The following is a 22,176-nucleotide window of genomic DNA, read 5'->3' on the forward strand; positions in this document are numbered from 1 at the left end:
CCGCCGGTCTCCTACTCTTAATATCATTAGTGCCAACGTGTACAACTATATCACCTTTTGTGCCCCTAAAAGATGATATCTGCTCTACAACGTCATCAACCTTTGCCCCTGGCAGACATACCCTGGTCCTGTTCCACCTATCCTTTTTACAAAGCATGTTTCCTGTTTCCCTGACAATAGAATCACCAACAACTACTAGTTCCTTTGGGACCAGCGCATTCTGCCTTGGGGGTTGCCGCTGTGTTGTGTGAGGCCCAAGTGCAAGCTCCGGCGTTGATGTGATCAGCTGAGAGCTTGATGGGCCCCTCATTTTTAATCCTTCGAGGGCATCCACCCTGTCCTTCAAGCTCTCATATAGGCCCATAACAATGCTGAGTTTTCGCCTGATTTCCTTACACTCCTTGCATCGCCCACACACAAAGACATCCCCCATGGCAGTATCATGTCCCGTACCCGACTGCTCCAGAGACATCAAGCAAGCAATGCATTTTAGAAGGCTGTGATTCAGAGGGCATCTTCCCAACTCAGTTCTCCTCTGAGCCACAGCACTCCCATTATCTTGAGCTTTTTGCTTTGCTGCTCTGGTCTGAGTCACGATTTCGATTTAATTTGAATAAAATTTCAATTTCAGTACAAAATTAAAACCCTAAACTTGTATCCTAACACAGTTATAAAGCTATATTTATGTTTCAGTATCGAGTGTTATCTACGAAATCTCTTTATATAACTTCCGTATCAAGTTAAGTATTAATTAATTATTATTGCTAATTATTTGTTACTTAATCTAAGTCGTTATATGTATATAGTTAAAAGTACAATTTAATTGACAATGAAATTCAACAAGAGTAATAGATTTACTGATTAATTGACAATATTATATTATATTATATTATTATTATATTACGTACAACACTATACTAAGCTTATGCTATCTAGTTCGAGATATTTTGTATCGCGTAACAATGACGGCAAGTTACGAACGGTAAATCTACGGACACTTAAGTATCGATTAACTTCCAAATCTTGCTGTCTCAATACAGAATAAACTAAGGATCCTGACTAGCTACTTACAGAAAACAATTTGATATAACAATTGGTTAATAAATCGGCTAAATTTGGTTAAAAAAAAAACCTCTCGTTCAACGGAGCTGCAACTTGTAAAACGTGGATTTGATACCCTTACCGATAGTAAGTAATACCTACAAAATCTCTATCTAAGTCACTTTAAACTAAGTATCGTAACTAGGAATATAAAGCTACTCTAGAAAATAAGTTAATATGCCAATTTTAGCTAATAAAACAGAAAATAAATCAGAAAAAACTTATCTGTTCCAGGAGCGGCCATAAGCTACGTCCGCAGAGGCTACCCTCGCTATTACCAAAACAACACCTAAGAGAAATGCAACAAAGAAATGGCACTAATTGTCCCCTTAGGTCATACGTCTTTAAGCATGTTTTTGTTATTGTAATTTTAATGTTGAAAACTTTTCATGGCAAATTGGAGAGCTCAAAATGTTCTGGTTACTATGAATCCAGACATCGATTTTTAATTCTGTTTAATCCAGATTTCAAAACTGAAGAATTTGGTTCCTAGAGCATCCCTAGAAATTCTGAGATTTTTTATTGAGATCTTTTCACTCTAAAAGGTTTCTTCTCTACGTGATGAACTTTGAGACTTCCTCTGGCGGTTCTGAAGAATAGACTTGCACCAATAGGTGCAAGTCTATTCTTCAGTACCGTCTAAGATGTGATCTTCCTGAAAGAACTCATTCCCAGATTGCAAAGCTGAATTTTTTTTTTTTTTTTTTTCTAATGTGACTCTTAAATGGTTTCCGATACGTTTAAGGAGAGAACGTTTTCTCGCATCTCAAACAGCAGAAAAGCCTTTGTTTAGTGTGATCTCTGAGGTGAATTTGAAGTATCACAAATTGGATTCCTGAAACTTTTATCCAAATATGAAACCTGAGACGCAGTATTACACTTCCTTTTCGGAGAACTTTTTACTACTCTGTAGACAGCTGAACGGTTTCTCTGGAGCTTTTGCTTGCAAATTACATTTGTAACGTTTTTTCCCACTATGGATCATGAGGCAGCATGTGAGTTTTGCACTCCTTGAGAAATTTCCACTTGTTGGACAGCTGAAAGATTTTCTCCAGTATGAAATCTGATATGGTTTCTAAGACCTCCTTATTAGTAGTTGTTTTCTTGCAGGTTAGCCAATTCAATGGATTTTTCCCAGTGATGGCCTTTGAATTCTGTACAATATGAAAACTTCTCACAAATTTGACACCTGAGTGGTTCTTCACAGAATAAACATTGTTCTCTGATAGAAATTCTTCTCAGACAGAAAATCTCACAAGGGTGCAACGACCCATGAGAGATTTTCTGCACTACTTACTAAGATTTGGGCCCTGAGGTTTCGTCTCTGGGAGAAATTCTCACAGATTGAGCAAATGAACGGTATTTTAAGTACGTTGTCTGAGATAATTTGGGCATTTCTCCTGGTGACAAATTTGAATGGGTGAAAGACTTTTTCGAACTATGAACTCGTAGATGTTTTATGAAATATCCTTTGCATAAGAAACTCTTGCCACAAGTTAAGCAACTAAAAGGCTTTCACCCAAAATGAACTTTGAGATGAATTTTAAGACTTCCATTCATTGAGTATTTCTGAGCATGGGTTGAACATCTGATTGGCTTCCCCTTAATATGTTCTGAGTTGTGTTTTACGATATCATCTCTGTGCGCAGTTCTCATAAAAATTTTAACTGAAATGACTCTCCTTATTATGAAGTTGCAGATGTTTCTCAAGAATCATTCATTCTTTAAACTATTTACTGCAAATTTTACAGCACATTTATTTGTACTTATTATGAATTTTCACATATCCTGAGTGGAAATTTTCAGTGCATAGTGACAGACATATAATGCTTCTATTCAAAAAGACTGGGTAAATGTTTTGACTACTGATATTTGGTAAAACTCCTTCAACATTGTTAATTCGCTTGAATACCTTGTACGAGACGAGAAGAACCAACAAAAAAATAAATAAATAAATAAATTGTCACAGATTGAAGATTTCGCTTTATCAATACATATTGAAATTTTACCTTTGGAAAAACGTATAGTATTACTTTTTTACCATTTGGACCCTGAATCTTTGCGAATAAAATCAAATTAATGCTCAGTTCAGGAAACATCGCGAAAATGTTCTTGATATCATTGCCCAGGTGTATGTTTTCTAGACATGTTTTTTTTAAATTTCATCATAATTCAAGTTGAATACATTCTGAATGGTTCATAAGTGTTCTTTCTAAAAGAAAAAAGTTCGTGTCCTTTATTTGAAGTGTATAAGGCACTATTGGAGTACAGGTATTCTGTCGCATTTCTTACTACTACAGCTGCATTCACCTTTCGGCTTCCAGTCATCTGTATTCCTCTGAGATGGTTGGCTTTGAAACATCAATGAGTTACTATGATTTCAAAATTGTGGCTCTTGTTAAACGTACTCCAATAATCACAGCTTTCTGAGAATCGAAATGATGAACTGCGTTTCCCAAGACCGGATCGATTAAGAAGCCATAGGAAAGCGGATAGCAGGTGTCTGACGGCAAGAAACTTCATGTTACACGTATCAAATTATATTTGTATGCCTCGCATTTAATTATCTGTGTAGGTCAATTACAAAAGGTTTTTAAATTCCTAGCCACTGAATGTATAAGAAAGTCACCATTGACCTCATAAAAAAAGACTTGACAGACAAGGAAGTGATCGAAGATGACACAGCCCAAGAGAAGAATCTTAAAATAATGTCACTTTTAAATTAAAAAAAAAAAAAAAAAACTAAACGAGCATAAAAAATAAACGTTCTCTTTATATCCCTCTACCATCACCTAATCCAAAAAATTGTACAACTAATCATTTTGTCAATTTTACAAACAATACCGTATTTTGTAGCTGTTTCAGGGGTTTGAGGTATGGTAGATTCAAACTCCTGTGCTGTTGTAATTTCCTTCACCACTTGGGTAATGAATATTTTTTTTTTTAAAAAAGTGCTATATTTCAATACAAAAAATCTATTTAATTTACTATTTTAATTTAATTTTCTTCATTTTTACCCTTTAGACATATCTTTAATAAGCAATCTTTGCTTCAAAACGCCCAATACTTTTTCCACGGTCTGTATAAGTAAAAGGCTCCCTTGTCCTAGCCCACTGGAACGCCCATCTCCCACACCTGAGTCATCGCTACTACCCGAAACGGATATAGTTACACTCTCTAAAGACAGCGTCTATGGCGCCATGCTAAAATCAACGAAACTCTGACATTGCAGGCATGAATGGAGCACAGCAATGCCAGATGCCTGGACCTCAACCGAAGCAAGCATCCCCACGCCAACGGTATTCCAGAAACAGAAAAACAACCTTGATTGGCACTAGAATAGTTAACACTAGCCTGAGAATACGAGATCGCCAAGCCACCAGCAATACTCATGCAAATATCTTCATTAGCAGGCTGGATCCGTTGGCAAAAGTGGAAGAAATTCAGGCTCTGTTGATGGAACTAGGCATACCCGGTAAGCCTTTCAAAATCAATACCAAGCATCCGTCTTATGCTTCCTTTAGGATTCAGATTGATGGGCCTAATTACCAACAAAATCTCAATGCCGAATACTGGCCCAGAGGTCTGTTGGTAATGCATACTATGGGACACCAAAGACCAAGAACTTATCAAGCCCGAACCCCATTCCACAACAATGCATAACTACACCAGTATAGTTACCTATCCTCTCTAGCGGAGTCTCCCAAATTATATCCGAGAGCAGGTGCAACTTATGGATGTCTAACGTGGAGATGACGAGCGAACATTGGGCCGATCCCATTCCAGTCAGAATATCCAGTAAGAGAGCACATCGAACGCGACATCGATCCCGGGACGAGATTTCAGATCATTATGTGAAAAGCAAATAATGTTCCAAGAGTAATCACATCATAGTACAACCTTCTGTCGAAGTAAACATTCGATGTTTCCTACAAAAAAAATCAGGAGTGTCAAAAACAAACTAGATGGCCTACTTGATTTGCTTTCCTGCTCAGAGTACGACTTCGTCATTCTGATTGTAACCTGGCTCAGAGATGAAATGGAAATTGCTGCCTTCACCTCAAATCTTGGCTATCACACGCTGGCTGCTCATAGAATTGGGAGACGAGGTGGAAGTGTAGCAATCTGTCAAAGGAGTTCACTACCCCTGATTAAGGCATCCACTAATCCAGGAGATGATATAGAAGCTATTCTTGGAATCTACCGAATTGCTGATTTGTCGATCTCCGTGTGTACCGTTTATTTGCCTCCACCAGTTTCTGAGGATTCTGTCCTTAATCTGACAGCATGGCTGTCATCCACAATCAATCATCAGCAAAACTCATCATCCTCGGAGACTTTAACCTTCCACTGCCAGCCACCAAGAAGCTCCTAGATACTCTGTCATTGAACATGTCGGAAATGGGCACTGGTCTTATTCATGTTCCTCCCTCACACGGCGATGCCACCCTGCAGCGCATCTTCTCAAACTGTTTAGTAAAGGAAACCCTGACCATAACTGAGAACTTCCTCCCGGCCGATCATGTTCCGATTGCTGCGATAATATCTCTGCAAGCACCTAATGATGAACGTAAGCAAGTACAAACTACAACCACTGTCAGGAGAGTATACAATCCAAAATACATCAAATTTGGTAAAGTTACTACCCTTTTCCAAATTTACCCATGGAACATACTGGCTGAGCTTAACATTAATGAGGCTGCCTACTGGCTTTCGAGATGGATGGAATTCATTGCAAGGTCTGCAATGTCCAAAACTTGCATCCTTAGTCAGCACTCAAAGCCATGGTAGAATGACCTCCTGACCAAGGCCTTTAGAAAAAAACAGGCAGCCAATGCCTCTTACAAGAAGTCGCCATCACAAGAGTCATACGCCAAATTTTCCAAAGCAAAGATGGATTTCCAGAAGAGGAAACAATTTTCTATTGACAATTTCCTGAACGGCCCACTATCCAGGGGAAAACGTGTGGTCCACTAGCCATACTTGCACCCCTCTATCTTTAGATGTCCAAGAATTGTGTGAGCATGTGCTGCATTTTAAGCGAGATCACCGTTTGTCCGAAACATATTCTTGGGACGAAGCGCTCAACATTTCTTCACCTACTAGTAATACAGAAATTTCCGGAGAACAACAAATTAAAATAATAAATTCACTACCTGACAAATCCACCATAGGAATTGACGCAATACCTCTTTTTAGTCTAAAAATTGCTTCTTATTTCATCAGCAAAGAGCTCACTCAACTCTACAACAAAGTTCTCAAATTTGCACTCTGTATGATAACCAGCCTTCAAGCTGGTTATCATACAGAGTCGTGGCAGTTCCGAAAAAGCCTCATGCGAAAAGACCGGCTAACTTCAGGCCAATATCAATTGCCTCTCCCTTCCTGAAACGCCTGGAGAAGTGCATCTATAATGATGTAGCACTCGCAATCTTTGCGCATAGGCCAGAACATACCCATTATGCCATGCCTAATAGATCTACCATAACCTGCCTACAGTCATTATCACAGAAAATACTTCACACCTGGAATGACAACGAAGATCTTCACACCAAATATTCTGGACATGAAATCTGCTTTCAACTCAGTCCAAATAACACCCCTTCTTGCCTTTCTTGAAAGATTCTACGGGATAGCCGGAAATATGCTCAATATCCTCAATAATTTGCTATCTAGGAGATTCCTTCACTTCAAAGGCGATGGCATTACAATCACTAAAAGCCTCGAAGTAGGGATCCCACAAGGTGGTTGTCTCTCAGCCTTGTTATTTGCAGCAATATTCGTTCCACTAATGAATCAAATTCCAGCTTTCCTGTCTTATGCTGATGATATTGTTTGCTATTTGCCATGCAAACGACATGTTGGTGATTCACAAGAAAGACAAATCGCCTCTGAATCTGTAAACAGCTACCTAAATACATTCTATAAGTATGCTAAATTTTTTGGCCTGTCAGTCAATCCAGAGAATCAAACTATCTCATCTTTATGCCAAGTCGGATGACTTCTACTGATACTGCATCTTCTCTACTTCCAGAATTGGCAGGAAATGTCCTGAGTCACACAGACAGTGTCAAATTCCAAGGAGCAATCCTTGATGCCAACCTCTCCTATAAAAAACAAATCCAAGCTCAGTATTCCAAAGCCATGACAGAATTCTAGGGAATGAAAATTGATCTGTGCAAAACGCACAATAAGCAAATAATCAAATTTGCAACTTACTTCTGTAGTGTACTCTCCTATGCCGTGGAAGTTTGGTCGGCGGCACCACCCATCAGCTTCAGGAAACTATGGGACCTTGAATTCTGGGTTCTGAAATGGACCAAAGTGTGGTCGCACCAGATCTACACAACATCTAAATCTACTCTCTGCTGCAACCTGCAATATACGCCCATGTACTAAAAATAAAATCGTTCCTTCATCTGTGCTCAGCTAAGCAGGATCACATCAACATCTGGAACACGGTTGGTTGGCGTTTGCCATGCAGACTTCTCCGTAGTACAGTACCCCCTCCTTGTGCTCAAGGCTCCAGCGGTTACAGAATTTCAAGAGACACTTACCTAATGTGACTCTGGACACTCTCAAATCGCTCAACATCGACATCGATGTTGTTATGTTAATAAAGAATCTTATTATTATTATTAAAACGACTTCCTCCCCCCCATCGGAGAGGACCGCGTCGCTCTTCCTTAGGCACGCAGGTGACGTCGCACCCGTGAAACAGCACCTCCCCCGTCAGGTACCACCGGCTAGCAGAGAGTGGTCATTTGCGATGTGACACTTTTGTAGAGAAAAGTCACCCTGTAAGAATCATACTTCTGTTGCTGGCTGAATCACGTTTCTGCGGAATGTTTGATATTGTGGAGACTTACCAGCTAAAAGGGACGAAGTTTATGTCATATAACCCCCCCCCCCGAAGCAATCCTACACGAAATTGCAAAGCTCTCCTTACCCCTTCATAAATATCGTCTCTGGTTGAGTCAGGCCCTAAAAATGTCAGGCAAAAACCATTCTTCTATCCGACAAAATAAACACCTGCATATGCGAGGGAAAAGCAGAAAGGGGACAAAAATATATACTGTATATAGAGATGAAGAACAAAGAAGGGCGTTGTTGTCGTCGAAGTTATTGTTGTTGGTTGTCGTCAAAGTCATCGTCCAAGTTGTTCGTCGGAGTTTTTCGTTGTTGGAGTCGTGATTTTTGGGTACTAAAGTTTTAGAAGGAGTTTTAGTCTTTTGATGATCCCAAAGATCTATTTTACTTTTATATGTAATGTTTTCATACGTAAAGTGTATGTAATAAATCATGTTTGTTTGCTAATCTTGCCTCATGACATTCTCTGGCTACACACGAATCACTGAACTAGAATTAATAAAGAACCTTCATTGCGGCCACTTCGAAGCTCCGTTATATAAATAGAGGGTCAGAGTTTAGTACACAGCGCCTCCCGATGTTGCCAGTCTCTGAGTAAAATTGAAGAACACGTGAGTTATATGCCCTAATTTAAAGTAGTAGATGATCATAATAAACCGGACTCTCTGGACGATTATTTTAGTGTTGGAGCATGCCTGAAAGTCGTATGGATAATGGTGAAAGTTTCCAAGCATGCACGCACTATAACAGAGAGACCCACAGAACAAAAAGCACTACTTTGGAACTCATAACAAAAGAGGAACAGATTTATTCAGCTAAAAGGGCATGATACAATAAGCAAAAGGCGCTGATAACCTTGCAAATTAGAATTCCTTCTAATTATGAACATCTTTCGGATGATCACAGAGGAAGAAACAACACAGCTTGCAAAATGCAAGCTTTTCGTATTTCAGAGAGAGCGTATAAATTTGGAGATCGAGTAGATAAATTAGAATACTGAAAAACGAAAAATGGCAGAGGAAAGAGGAGGTTTTATATTATGATTCCGGCAGACAAAGAGGATGTCAGTGCAGTAGCTGGCAAATAGGACCGTTGGTATTCTGTCCACAATATAGGCAACATTTTTTTTGCACAAATAGTGAGGGTTATAATTCCAATATGCAAATGTATAGGAGTATATATTGTTCGTTGGGACAGAGCCAGAGTGAGGTTATGGAAATTCAAAAGGCAACCATTATTTTCTTTTAAATTTGAATTTAATTAATCATCTAAATGAATAAAATATTAAAATAAAAAGTGTAATTGAACGTCGTTTTAAAGAGAAAATCAAAAGAAATTCAGAGCGATTTAATTTCATCATTCTCCAGTTTCTATTTATATAAAGTAGAAAAAAAAATATTCATACATACAGATAAGATAAAGCATATTTCTGATTTTATTCAATTCTTTTCCTTCTCCCAAATGTATTCATTACAATGCCACTGTTACTTGTACACCAATTTTGACCACACACTATGAAGTGCTTGAAAAATTAGGATTCCTTTATTCTAGGATCAAATCCTGCTGTGTTCTATGAGAATCTTTTTGTTTTTCTGGAATCACCTTATCAATTATCTGAGAACTTCTCAGACGTTGGACAGCTGAACAGTTTGTCTGCAGATTCAACTTTAAGATAGTTTCTAAAGTTTCAACTCTCTGAGGAATTCCCCTCACAAGTTTCGCAGTTGAAAGACTTTTCTTCGACATGAATTATGACATGGCTTTTGAGATTCGCTCACTGTGAGAACTTCTACTCACATGATAGACAGCTGAAAGGTTTTTCTTCAGTATGAATTCTGAGATGGCACCTGAGGTGCGCTGATTGTGAGAACTTCTGACATGTTGGACAACTGAAAGGCTTTTCTCCAGTATGAATTCTGAGATGATAATTCAGGCTGTTTTTATTTCGAAACTGCTTCTGACATGTTGGACAGCTAAAACGTTTTTCTCCAGTATGAATTCTAAGATGATATTTCAGGTCGCCTTTACGTGAGAACTTATTTTCACAGATTGGACAACCGAAAAGTTTTTCTCTGCTATGAATTTTGACATGGCGTCTGAGACTCGATGAGTGTGAGAACTTCTTCTGACATGTTAGACAGCTGAAAGGTTTTTCTCCAGTATGAATTCTGAGATGAGATTGCAGGCCTGGTTTATCTGAGAACTTTTTCTCACAGCTTGGACAACTGAAAGGTTTCTCTCCAGTATGAATTCTGAGATGGCACCTGAGGTGCGCTGATTGTGAGAACGTCTTCTGACATTTTGGACAGCTGAAAGGTTTTTCTTCAATATGAATTCCGAGATGATATTGCAGGCTGGTTTTATGTCGGAACTTCTTCTCACAGGTTGGACAACTAAAAGGTTTTTCTCCAGTATGAATTACGACATGGGTTTTGAGGTGCGCTGACTGTGAGAACTTCTTCTCACATAATGGACAGGTGAAAGGTTTTTCTCCAGTATGAATTCTGAGATGGCATCTGAGTTGTATTGATTGTGAGAACGTCTTCTGACATGTTGGACAGCTGAAAGGTTTTTCTTCAATATGAATTCCGAGATGATATTGCAGGCTGATTTTCTGTTGGAACTTCTTCTCACAGATTGGACAACTAAAAGGTTTTTCTCCAGTATGAATTGCGACATGGCGTCTGAGATTCCCTGATTGTGAGAAATTCTTCTCACAGGTTGGACAACTGAAAGATTTTTCTCCACTATGCATTTTTTCATAGCGTCTGAGGTGAACTGACCATGAGAACTTCTTCTGACATGTTATACAACTAAAAGGTTTTTCTCCAGTATGAATTCTGAGATGATATTGAAGGCCTGATTTATAAGAGAACTTATTTTCACAGCTTTGGAAACTGAAAGGGTTTCCTCCAGTATGAATTCTGATATGGCGTCTGAGGTCCCCAGAGTGTGAGAACTTCTTCTGCAATGTCGGACAGCTGAAAGGTTTTTATCCAATATGAATTTTGAGATGATATTTCAGGTCGTCTTTATGTGAGAACTTATTTTCACAGATTGGACAACTGAAAGGTTTTTCTCCACTATGAATTCTGAGATGATATTGCAGGTCGGTTTTATAAGAGAACTTCTCACATGTTTGACAGCTGAAAGGTTTTTCTGGATTATGAATTCTGAGTTTTCTTCTCTTTTGAAAACTTCTTTTCACAGGTTGGTCAGATGAAGTGCTTCTCCTTAATTTAATCCTCAGTTGATTTTTTGTTTTTTTTTTTTTTTTTTTTTTTTGTGAAAACTTCAAATTTGTTTAACAGCCAAACAGTTATTCTTCACTATGAACTCTGAGATATCCTATGGTATATTGTTTTCTCGCGATTAATGTGTAACAGAATTTGGACCTATGAAGCGTTTGCAATAACTTTTAAGCCTTCCTTTTACTGACAATTACTAAGCACTGGTTGGTCAGCTGAAAATCTCATGAAATGTCATCTGAACTCTTAGAATTTCCTCCACATAATTTCACAAAGAAATATTATTTCGTACGGTATGTGTTTGATGCGTAAATGCCTTTTTGGACCACAATAATTATGAAGTGAATTAATTATAACCTGATGGTAGTATGACTTGTAAATTTTTATTTCATTTTTGCAATGTTCCTGTTTCATACTACGTGCTATATTTCATTTATTCTTCCTGTTAAATTCTGCAGTTGTGCCACTGTGCACAAAAAATCTTCAGAGAAACCTTTCTAGAATAGTCGCAGCAGCTTCTAAACATGAAGTTTCGGGTCTCTCATTTCAAATTAAATGGAGTTTTTCGATTCTCAGAAATTCACTTTTCTTAAATATTTTTCAACTGAATCCTTTAAAACTGAAAATTCCGTAGTGATTCAAGTTCCATTACCAGTGTTCACTTTAACTCCTGTTTTCTATTTATATGCTGCCTCCTACCTAAAATAAACGGTGAAAATTCATATAAATACCATGTTCAGTAATCAAATATAAACGGTAAAAATTCATATAAATACCATGTTCAGTAATCAAATATAAACTGAATGTCCAAAAATTTTGGAACCTATATTCAACAGCTAGGTAGAGTCAGCTTTTTCTCGAAATACTGCCCGTAAACTTTTTACCATATATTGCACTAAATGTTTGTGGACGTGAGAAATATCCTAATCGTGTGGACGATTAGGATATTTCTCAGGTACTGTGCTGTGGTTGACATAATACTGCGAACGTAACATACCCTTTCCAAAAAATTCCAAAAATACTCAATTGGACTTAGATCTGAAAAATTAAGCAGCCAGAGTAGATGTTTAAAATACTGGTAGTCACTCGGACTATGCAGTTATAATATATGCACTGTCGATAGCTGTGCTCCTGCATTAAAACAATTCCATCGCAGTAGGGGTAAAAGTGAAGCACTACTGAATGAAGTTGGTGAGATACGACAAAAGATATCTGGAAAAAAAAGAGGATATTTTTTGCAGGTAACGTGACCATCTAAACTTCTAAAAGGTATCACTGTTCCTAGTGCCGTAGCAAGTGGAAACAACGAATATTATAGTCCATTCCTTGCGTTGTCGGCAATTAAGTCGGGATGCCTGGATTCACGAGGCTCACGCCATCGTTTCACAGTACATCTGGTGCAAAAAAATTGTTCATTTTCACTGATTATACCAAATGACCTTTTTTTTTTATTATTATTCCACAGTTGTCTTGGCGTTGGCGGCACCACTCCATTAAAATCATTCGAATTTTTAAATATAGTACGGGTTTTTTATGAGCACAGGACTGAAAGATCCTTCAAATGATCAAATTCCGCCGCAAAGTTCATTGAAATCAGCATTTCTTTGCCTAAATTGAATTTTTCAGTAATTCGTTCCACACTGGAACTTCTTCTGAGTCACAATTCTTATTCGATTTGTGTGTCCACTTCCTTAAAAGTATCGACTTTCTTCTGTATTTTTTTCCTTTTAGAGGCGCATTTTCCTTTTTTTCTTCCAATCTTTCTACAACACTCTAGTGATTTCGTGTTTCTCGAATTAGACTCCTGCTAATTGTTCTCCAAAACAAACAACTTTCTGAAAATTGAAATCATCAGTCTTCTTCATGAATGGATCGAGTAAGAAACACCAGGAAAAAGCTTGCAGTATTTACCAAATAATAAGGAACTTTTGGGCATACCATGTCGCAATTTATTTTCTCCCAACTTACGTTTGGTGTCTATTGAGGGCAAATGCAAAAGGTTTCTAATATTTTGGTCAGTGAGTGAAAATTTAATAGGGATAACGCAAAACATCAAATTTTGTAAATTTAAAAGCATTTTTTGTTTACATTTGTTTCAACTTTCTCATAACTTGGACTTTATTCATGCAACCACAATAAAAAACTGATAAACAGGAATTACACAGTTCTCTCTTACGTCATCCAGAAATGTATATTCAGACTTTTACCTGCTCTGTAGATTCATGGTACTCTCAACACTTATTAATGTACAGAAGTGTGCTCACCAGTGACTTCAGGCAGAGCTGCATTAAAATCTTTTTCACTCCTTGGCTGAGTTAGTCGTTCTCAGGCGTAGATAGCAAAGTTTCCCAACCCCCCAGAATTTTTTTTTTTTTTTTCGTCTGGAAAATCGACCAGAGAACACGCAATTTACAGTCAAAATAAATATGAGTAGAGGCAAACATTTACATGGGATCCTAACATCATAATTTGTTTGGTGGAACGCATCTGTGCCATGAGGGTACAGAAATGGCCCAGATAAGCGGTGTACCTGTTAACTCACAACAGAACGTTAGATTTTAGCATTCAAAGTGAAGTCTAAGGGTATGGATATTCAACGTGATTTCGAAGAAAACATTCCCGTATATATATTGCAAAATAATGCAGTCAGTCACTTGTTTAATATTGCTTGTGTCTGTTTCACCAGATTACGCTGAAAGGACAGAATTCATGGGATACCTGGTTACTGGTCACCACCACGCTGTCGTCCATCTCACTACTAGAAAAACGCACCACTTTTACAGAAATATCATTGCACTTCATTCAGGAAAACGGTAATTCGGTGTAATTATGGATAAACATAGTGAGTTAAGCAACTTCGAAAGAGGGAGGATAGAGGGTGATTGACGCATGGTTCACTCTATCGCAGAGGTGCTACAGAAATTGACTATCTCCCTCCGAGAATATTAAAAGTCTATCGGAAGGATGCCATTTCCAGAATAACACCTCATTGTGGACAGCGCTGTTGGCGGAGATAGGTAGTGGTGGTGGATGAACGTGGCCATCGACATCGGTCTCGGATTGGCCGAAGAATTACGAAGAATCACAATAGCAAAAATCAAATCACCGCGATTTCAATGAGGGACGTGCCAGAAGCGTTTCCACCATGACATTCAGGTGATCATTAGCCGCTCTACGTTATAGGAGCCACTAACCCACCAGACTCCCATTGCTAACACCAGGACAGAGGACCCTACACCTCAACTGAGCGAAAGAACATCGGCACTGGTCCTTAGATGATTGGAGATGGTTCTCCTAGAACGGCGAGTCCTGTTTCAAGTTATTTCAAGTGGACATGAGGATGCGTATCTGGGGGAAACCGCACGAAGCTATGCACCCATCACGTGAACAATGAACTTTTCAGGCAGGTGAACGGTTGGTAACAATGAGGGGTGGGTTCAACTGCAACACGTTAGGACCTGATACCTCCACACTCATCTCTAAACTGCCCAGGCTATTTATCCATCCTTGCAGACCATCTGCATCCCTTCATGGTAGTCGTGCACCAACAGGGCAATGGATTCTACCAGCAAGACAATGCAAATCCCCACAGTCGCGATACGTAGGGCATGGTTCGATCAGCATTTCACAGATTTAACCGCAATGGAATGGCCTTCCTTTTCACCTCACTTGAACTGCGTGCAGCCTCTTTGGTACGCTGTGGAATGGTCCGTTCGAGCTTTGGATCCTCCACTCAGGAATACGAAGGAATTGTTAACAGCAGTGCAGCAAACATGGATGGAAATATCTGCGGAATGCTATCGTGAACTAGTAGACTCAATGCCACGCCCTTATCAGGATAAAAGTTGGGCCTGTCTGTTACTAAGTAGGTATCCCATTATTTCTGTGTAGTGAGTGTATATCAGTTCTTCGTGTCAAATTCAAACGTTATTCATTCGAAAAAATCAACTATTTCCATTTCTCTATTATAATAACGCCGTTCAGATACAGAATTTCAGAATGTTTAGCAATAGGTGGTAATAAGCGTAGGTATCTTGACAGGAGGAACATATGGAGGAGAAGGGTAATACGTGGATTGTGGAATTTGAAACAGCGTTGGCTGTGCTCTGGTTAAAGTACACCGCCATGTGTGTGTATGCATATGTTTTTTTGTTTTTTGGGTGGCTTCATCCCAAACATATAATTCGCCCTCCATTTCCTCTATTGAAATAGTCCTACTATAAAAGGAATGTAGTTCAGTGTGCATTCTCATAATTATGTGCTGGTCAGCTGTTTCAGGCCAGTTTGATACTAGATCAGTAATTTTCAATCGGGGCGCTGCAGCACCTTAGGGGGCCACAACAACATTCCAGGGGTGCCACGTATTCTGGGCTTAAGTTACTTAAATTTATTATATTTTAATTTATATGATTATTGCATTATAAAGAGGTGTACAGTATCTTTTTAATTTTGTGGTGATCTATAATTGATGTTTGTTTAGTACTTCTACATAAAGAATAAAATTGCACACTTTATATATATTTAATTTGTATTGTGAAATGCAATATTTATAATTGTATTATTGTATTAAATATCATATAACATATATTTTTTAATGTTGTATATATATATATATATATATATATATACAGGGTGATTCACTACCAGTGCGACAAACCTGCAGGCGGTGTAGGGGGCACAAAAACGAATCGGAATCGCAAAGCATTGCAGGGTCCGAAATGCATTCGTCATTGCGGTAGAGGACGTTGGACGGGAGGTCGCGTGAACAGCGATCCCGCTGGAAGTCAGCATTTGCGAACCGTTTCTGTTGAAGAACCAAAGTAGCAAAAGTCCTCCGGAGTGGATAATCCGCAGGCTCCAATGATTGGACACGTTGCAGATGGTATGAACTCATTTGGTTTGTTGACAGTATCCTCCATACAGTGGATTGGGAAATACTCAATCGTTGGCCTATCGCTCGCGTACTCGTACTCGGATTGCCCTCTGCAAGACGTAGGACATTCTCCTCATTGCCTGGCGTCCTCGTCGTTCGCTCTGGATTCATGGTAACTCTCGTGAAACAACCAGTCTCACGTAACCTTCTGTGCACACATGCGAAAATCGTATGATGATGAGCACGCCTGTGCGGGAAACGTTCCTGGTACAAGCGGAGAGCAGCACGCCCGTTACAGTCCGCAGCTCCATCCGCGAGGTGCATGTCGGCCAGTTCAACGTTTGAATATTCGTCCATCCTGCTGCCTCGGGAACCGGTTCGCAAATTTGTCGCACTGGTAGTGAATCACACTGTATATATATATATATATATATATATATAGAAAATTGAGCAGGGGGGCAGCAAAATAAATAGACTACTTAGGGGTGCCGTTAATAAACAATTGTTGAACCATTGTACTAGAAAGCAGCATTCAACTGGCTTGTTTTTGGCTGACACCCATTAATAGCCAGGAAGGAGATGAGTCTATTTTTGCTAACTGTACACCTTCCACAATAAATCCCATAGAGTATTCTATGGTAGAGGAGCTCCTGAAATTAAATCAACTCCGCCAAATCCTTCTGTATATTGGTAGAAGCATGTGTTGCAAGAATGCAAGCGATTGAGCTTATGTAGAATCAGCCAAAAAAAAAAAAAAAAAAAAAAGACAAAAGAAATCCCACTGAATGTCTGTCCAGTTCCTCCTTACACATATTTAAACTATCAACTTCCAAATCGACAGGTGGAAGTTTCTTCCAGCAATTAACAACCTGCTGGCTTAAGGAAAATTTCTGCACATCTATTCTGCATCTGTCTTTCCTCAATTTGAATTTATGTTCACTTAGGTACCTAATCGGAAAAAGCGGAACAATCTCACCAGAATTCAGCGTGCTCCACCCATTCAAGGCCTTATACACCTAAATCAGATCACCTCACAGGTGCTTACTCTCCAGCCGCTAAAATTTGCAGAATTCAAGCCTCTCTCTTTCTCTTGGCAAGAGGACCCTTCATTCCCCTCACCAATCTTGTTGCCCTTCTCTGTAAACACTCAAGCAAACTACATGATTCCTAAAATGAGGCCTCCTGACTTGTACGCAGTACTCAAGGCATGGCATTATACAGAGGGACAATCACCTCCTTTTCGCTGCTAGCAAAATTCCTATATATCATTGACAAAACCCCATGACATGCCATTGCAGCCCGTCTGCATTGCTCAGAAAACTTCATATCTGACTGCACAATTACTCCCAGGTGCTTTTCATTTTCTACCTTAAGTGTAGTACCACACAGTTGGTATGATTCTCTTCGGTTACTTCTACCCATACGCAGTACTTTGTTTTGCAAAGGTTAAGCATCAGTTGCCACTTCTCAGCCAATCTGCCCAAATTTTTTAGATCCTGTTGCAGCGGAACACTGCCATCACTGTCATTAGCAACCCTGCCAACCTTTGTATCATCTGCAAACTTCGAGAATAAGCCTGATATACCTTCATCAATATCATTGATAAATAAACAAAACAACAATTGACAGAAAAGCTGTTGGACTCTACTAATAACATGAGTTCACGAAGAGCAGCACCCATTGATCTCCACCCTCTGTCTTCTCCCACTCAACCATCCCTTTATCCACTCTAGCAAATTACCTATTTGCTTTCCACCACTCATGCACGTCTTCCAGTAACTCTATTCCGTTTAGCACCGTTTCCCTGAACTCCTTCCTCAAACCCTCCTCTTTCCATCTCCACCACTTTAATAATAATAATATTAATAAAATAATGGTAGGCACTGTTGGTAGAAAAAGTCTTATAATCTGTGATATCTGTAGCATTGGGTTTATAAATTTGCTACAACCTTTTCCTTTTTCTCTATTTTTCTAATAATTCTTAAAATCGGAGTACTTAAAATGTTATCTAGGATGTCGCAAATTTATAAACTCTTGGCCTCATTAACTGAACAAAAATTCTAAATAATTTGGTTTGCTCCAAAAAGAGCATGTAATTTTGTTGTGAGATCGCGAAGTGATACTATTGAAAAGGTTTCGTTTTTTGGGAATAATTGATAACTGTTCATTTAAATTTTATCTGCGAAACGATTTAAAAGTTTTCAATCACAGAAATGGTTTAAATACGTTTAGCCTTTAAATAATCTGCATTCTACAGTGCAATGTATAGAAAAATAACTATTATGTAGTAAAAACTACCCAAAAAAGAAAGAATAGGAAAAGGAACACATGACCATTTCCATAATTATTGGTTTTTATGTGAGTAAAGGCGCCTGTTGTACTGGAATCCATTGCTGAAATATAAACACGTTTTATGTCCACTAATAATTTTAATAAACAATTAATTACAAATGGCTTCAGCTTTCGAGGCCAAACGGACCTCTTCATGAGCAAATTTTAACAGAATGCAGACGTTAAGAGAGAAAATTTTAACGGATACAATTGTACCTTCCATTCTTCGATGTTAGCATTAGTAGAGGCATTTGATGCAAGAAAGCAAGCTTATGCAGAATCAGCCAAAAAAAAAACCACTTCCACTTCACCCCTCTGTTCGTTCAAAATATCTGTCCAGCTGGGCCTTAAACTTATTTAGGCTATCAAACTCCACGACAAGGGATGGAGGTCTCTTCCACCAACCAACCACCCGCTGGCTAAAGGCAAATTTCCGCACTTCTACCCTACGTCTGTCTTTCCTCAATTTCAATTTATGCCCTCTCAGGTGATTATTCTGAGCGAGAGGAAGAATCCCATCAGCATTGAGCATGCTCAAACCATTCAAGGCTTTATACACCTCTATCAGATCACCTCGCCGATGCCTAGTCTCCAGACTCTGTAATTTGCAAAACTTAAGCCTTTCTTCATAAGAGCACCCCTTTGTTCCATTCACTAATCTTGTTGCCCTTCTCTGTACTCGTTCCAGCAGCTCTACATCCTTCTTGAAATGAGGCCTCCAGACCTGTATACAGTACTCAAGGTGTGGCCTGACCATTGCCTTATACAAGGGAATAATCACCTCCCTATCCCTGCTAGAAAAATTACTGTATATCATTGATAAGACACCATGAGCTACTCTTGCAGCCCGCCTGCACTACTCAAAGAATTTCATATCTGCCTGCACAATTACCCCTAGGTCCTTTTCATTCACTACCACTGTCAGTGCAGTACAACCGAGTTGATACTTTGCTCTGGGGTTGCTGTTTCCCATAGGTAATACTTTACATTTGTCAATGTTAAACTTCATTTCCCACCTCTCAGCCCATCTGCTCAACCTTTCCAGATCCTGTTGCAGCAACATAGCGTCACTAGTGTTCTTAACCTTGCCCTTTGTATCGTCTGCAAACTTGGACATTAAAATTGATATAACATCATCAATATTATTTATAAATAGAGAAAACATCAGTGGACCCAACACTGAACCCTGGGGGATTCCACTAATAGCATTAGTCCACGATGAGCAGTGTCGTGAAGTGTTAATTACCACTCTCTGTCTTCTGCCACTCAACCATCCCTTTATCCATAGAAACCATTTGCCAACAATGCCACACTGCTCCAATTTGTGCAGCAGTCTTCGATGTGCAACAGTATCAAAAGCCTTTCTAAGATTCAAATATATAATATCAAAGTTATTCCGTGCATCCAATTCTTTTGTGACTACATCATAGTATCCGCTCAAATTGGTCAGAAGTGACCTTCCCTTAAGAAAACCAGGCTGGAACTGAGCTATAACTGAATTCTTGTTAAGATGATCCTGCAGTGCTTCTTTAACCATTGCCTCCATTAAATTTCCTGGAACAAAAGTTAAACTCTCAGGTTTATAATTCCTTGTGTAAGCCTTTGTTCCTCCTTTGAATTGGGGTTACATTTGCAAATCTCCAGTCTGTCGGTACCTCCGCTGAGTATAAAGAAGCTCTCATGATTATGGCTAACGGATTGCCTAATTCCTTTGCCATCTCCTTTAATATAACTGGACAGATCCCATCCACCCCAGGTGCCTTTCTTGTATTTATATTCAACAATTTCTCCTCCACTTGACTCTCAATTATTACAAGATCATCTAGCTCACTGCCAGTGTTTACTTCATCTATGCTATTCCCCTTCCCGAATAACTCCTCATGTGTGAATGTAGATGCAAAATATTGATTGAGTTTGTTAGCTACCTGAGCAGGATCATGAACAGTTGAACCATCCTTATCAAGTGGAACAATCTAATTCATCCCCTTCCTTCTATAGTTTACATAAGTAAAGAACACTTTGCTGTTTTTCTTTGCATCCCTTGCCAAAGATTTCTCGTAATCTGCCTTTGCCTGCCTAACCTCCTTTGTAATTTGGTTACACATCAACTTGTATCTATCATAGGCTTCTGTGTCATGTGTTAATTTGTAAGTATCCCATGCATTTTTCTTCTCTACCATATGTCTCATTAGTTCATCTGACATCCATTTTGGCCTAAACCTTGAACAATATTTCTTAGTTGGTATGTAAAGCCTAGTAGCTTCCAAGATAAGTTCTTTGAATGCTTCCCATTTTGAATTTGCTGTTGGTAACATCATCAGTTGGTCCCACTGTATAGAATTTAAATACTGTCTCAGACAATCGTAGTCGCCTTTACGAAAGCAATACCACTTCCCTTTACCCCTAATGGTAGTTACCTCTTTGAGTAAATCCCACTTCAGCACACTATGATCACTGCCACCTAGTGGTTCTTCCTTTATCTGCAAATTCTTAATACACAAATGATCACTGCTGATAATCAAATCAAGAGTATTGCTCTCCCTAGTTGCCTCCCGAACATGCTGATTTAGAAAACAATCATCCAATAAATCCACAAAAGCCTTGCTAATGTGCGAGTGATCAACCCACAAATTCCAGTCAATATCTGGGAAATTAAAATCCCCAATTATAAGACTCTCTGATTTACTGGCCCACTCTATTTCCTTGTACAGTTTCTTATTATACTCATCAGAGTCATTAGGCCTATAGCACACTCCTACTCTCAATTTTGATCTCCCAAAGCTTATAAATAAATTTTAATAAATAAATAAATTTTCTGTTTATACTCCGGGACGACCAAACGGTCAGAGGAGTTTACAAAATAGATAGAGTACAAGAAACAGCACCGTATTCAGTAATCACGGGTTTGAACCCCGGTCACTCAAGGCACGTGTACTTATGCACCCGAGCGCCTGACCACTAGGCTACAGCGGCCGGCTTCACTTCCTTGGATTTTATGTGCTACTTAACTAAAAACACAACCCCTCCTCCCTTCCTATCCTGTCTATCCTTTCTGTGGACGTCGTACTCCCCAAATTCCAGTTCTGCATTCCTTATATCTGTGTGACACCACGTCTCGGATATCCCAACAGTATCTGCCTTTGATGTTTTGAGCAATACCTCAAATTCATCAAATTTATTTACCAAACTCCTAGCATTGGTGTACACGCAAGTATACATGCACCTGCTCTTCCTCTTAGCCACCCTAACACAACCCATGTGTTTACCTTGTACCCCAATGATTCCCAGAAGTCTCTGAAATATCCTGCATCTTATTTTCCAGGCTGCTGCTCATTCCAATAGAAGCAGTGCAAGAATCACTTTCATCTCTGCCAGTGGCTACTGTTAATCTATTAGTCCTTGTATCCCCCCAATCTAGCAGTTTTCCCACCCACTTAACACTGCCTCGATAACATCAGCAAACATTCTTGCACCCTTTCTATTTAAGGGTGTCCCATCCCTGTAGAAGCAGTGTCTCCTGTTAACAAGTACAGACCAGATTGAAAAAAATTCTACCCCTTGAGCTTTGCACAATCTTTCCAGGGCCGAATTGATCGACAGGGCTCTCATCATATACTCCCTCCTATCAAGTCTGGACAGAATTACAGACACTTTCAAATTCAAACGTAATTCACGGCTTTTTTTCAACAGTGACCTGTACTTGTTAAGTAATTTTGCCGGTCTTCTACTTTTAATATAATTAGTGCCAACGTG

This window comes from Mastigoproctus giganteus, chromosome 10 (genome assembly GCF_048544385.1).
Source record: "Mastigoproctus giganteus isolate SK-2022 chromosome 10, ASM4854438v1, whole genome shotgun sequence".
Taxonomy (NCBI): Eukaryota; Metazoa; Arthropoda; class Arachnida; order Uropygi; family Thelyphonidae; genus Mastigoproctus; species Mastigoproctus giganteus.